Below are 2,619 nucleotides of genomic sequence, written 5' to 3'. Positions count from 1 at the left end.
GGCAGAACACCGGTGGGATCTGATTGCTGGGAGAGTTGGTGCCCCCGCTGGTGCTTCCGCAAGTTGCAGTAAAACATGAACCACTTCCCACACTCGTGCCAGCTAAAGGGTCTCTCCCCACTGTGGACACACTGGTGCTTCAGCAGGGAGGAGGAGCAGGTAAAGCCCTTCGCGGACTCGGGGCAGGAAAATGGCTTATCCCTGGTGTGGACGGATTGGTGGCTCAGCAGGGCTGAGGAATTGCTGAAGGTCTTCCTGCACTTAGGGCAACTGAACGACCTCTCGCCCATGTGGACCCACCAGTGGGCCAGCAGGTCAGAGGAAAGAGCAAATCCCTTCCTGAACTCCGGGCAGAAGAACGGCCTCTCCTCGGTGTGGACCCACTTGTGTCTCAACAGGTGGGAAGAACTGCTGAAAGCCATCTCGCACTCAGGGCAGGAGAACAGCCGTCCCCGGTGTGGACCAACTGGTGCGTCAGCAGGGCAGAGGGATCACTAAAGGCCTTCCCTCACTCAGGGCAGCAGAAGGGCCTTTCCCCTCTGTGGTCCCATTGGTGCTTCAGAACCCTTTCAAATTTCACAATATCCTTCAGATAGGAGGGAGACCAGAATTGCACACAATATTCCAAAAGTATTCCACAATATTCCAATGTCCTGTACAGCCACAACATACCTTCCCAACACCAACACTCAGTCAGAGGATTGGGAAAGTTTTCAAAACTCACAAAATAAAATAGGCAAGAACGAAAGTACAAACCGAAGTTTTGAGAGTCAGCTTGGAAGCATCAGTGAGAAATCGGCGGACTGGGTTTCTAAAACACCAAGTCGAAGATTCACGCCACTCCAGTTACTCCATCCAAGAATTCCTGAACACCAACGACACCAAGGTAGAAGAGGATGGAATAATGTTGTCCTTTGACATACAGCCTGGTCACATCCATTAACATCAACGTGGCCAAAGAAAACTGAAGACACTACCAGAAGAACCAAAGACACAAACACCAAACAGCACCAACTTCATCAGCAAAGATAACACTGTCAGGCTCGTGGAACTGTGCCTTACCACCCACTTCATATGCAGTAACAAGACTAACAAACAGATCAACGATACACCCATGAAACCACCAGTGACAGGATTCCTAGCAGAAGCAATAATGCAGAGACTCGAACAAACAGCCCTTCCAACGATCCAACCCAAACTTTGGGTCCACTACAGCGAAGATACTTTTGTCATCACAAAATGAAACAAATTAAAGGAAACCTACAACATCATCAACAATATCCTTACTGGCATAAAATTCACAAAAGAGGAAAACAACAACAAAGTGCCATTTCTAGATGTCACAGTAGAGCGAACAGTCAATGGTAAATTCAAAACAGCGTCTACCGGAAAACAACGCAGGCGAACCAAGAACTTAACTACAGAAGCACTCATCCCTACACATACAAACAAATCTGCATCAGGATGCTATTTCAACGAGCCACTGCACACTGCAGCGCCCAGGAACTATGAAGATCAATAAATAACTGAACAGCGCATGAAGGAAGAAGGGCTAGCCAATAGTCACGCTGAAAATGGCTTCCCTGACCGGGAATCGAACCCGGGTCGCGGCGGTGAGAGCGCCGAATCCTAACCACTAGACTACCAGGGAGATGCGGACATGTTTTAGAATGCTCTACTGAAAATTGCTTCGCTGCCGGGAATCGAACACGGGCTGCGGTTGTAAGAAGACTTCCACCTGTATATCCACCAATGTAATTTTTTATATCCATTGCTCCCGATGCGATCTCTACAACATTGGGGAGACTGGAGAGTCAAGTCACATCTCCGGGACACCCGCACCAATCAACCCCAAAGCCCCGTGGTTCAACATTTCAACCCCCCTCCCACTCTGCCGAGGACATGCAGGTCCTGGGCCTCCTTCACTGCCGCTCCCTCCCGACCCGACGCCTGGAGGAAGAACGCCTCATCTTCCGCTTCGGAACACTTCTACCCCAGGGCATCAATGTGGACTTCACCAGTTTCCTCATTTCCCCTCCCCCCACCTTACCTCAGTTCCAACCTTCCAGCTCAGCACTGACCTCATGACCTGTCCTACCTGCCAATCTCCCTTCCCACCTATCCGCTGAACCCTCCTCTCGGACCTGTCACCTCCATCCCCACCACCACTCACCTATTTTACTCTTTGCTACCTTCGCCCCAGTACACCCCCACCCCTAATTTATTTCTCCACCCTGGAGGTGTCCTGCCTCTATTCCTGATCAAGGGCTTTTGCCCGAAACATCGATTTTCCTTCTGTCTATCCTGCTGTGCTTTTCCAGCACAACTCTGATCTAAACTCTGGCTTCCAGCATCTCCAGTCCTCACTTTTGCCGACCCAATAAACCCAGTCTGCCGATTTCTCATCAACAAATTGACACAAGCAGAAACAACGTGTGCAGAAACCCTAGCCACATTACCTTACTTTAAATACATCAGTTAAATGATGTCCAGACAATTCAACCCTCTCACCATCATGGTAGCCCACAAACCTACCAACACACTTGAACAGCGGCTAATGAACCTGAAATACCCTCTACAAACAAGCAGCAAACGAATGTTATTTACAAAATACCATCC

General features: G+C 49.4%; 1 non-coding gene across 1 annotated transcript; it reads right to left on the bottom strand.

Annotated features, from left to right (window-relative positions):
* Positions 1-1,579: 1,579 nt before the first annotated feature.
* On the bottom strand, positions 1,580-1,651 carry trnae-cuc. The gene has a single exon. It is a non-coding gene; the product is annotated as a tRNA-Glu (tRNA).
* Positions 1,652-2,619: the final 968 nt, after the last annotated feature.

The sequence above is a fragment of the Chiloscyllium plagiosum genome, unplaced genomic scaffold, assembly GCF_004010195.1.
Source record: "Chiloscyllium plagiosum isolate BGI_BamShark_2017 unplaced genomic scaffold, ASM401019v2 scaf_33385, whole genome shotgun sequence".
In the NCBI taxonomy this organism is placed as follows: domain Eukaryota; kingdom Metazoa; phylum Chordata; class Chondrichthyes; order Orectolobiformes; family Hemiscylliidae; genus Chiloscyllium; species Chiloscyllium plagiosum.
Note: the sequence above shows the minus strand (reverse complement) of the source record. Positions and strands in the feature narration are given on the sequence as shown.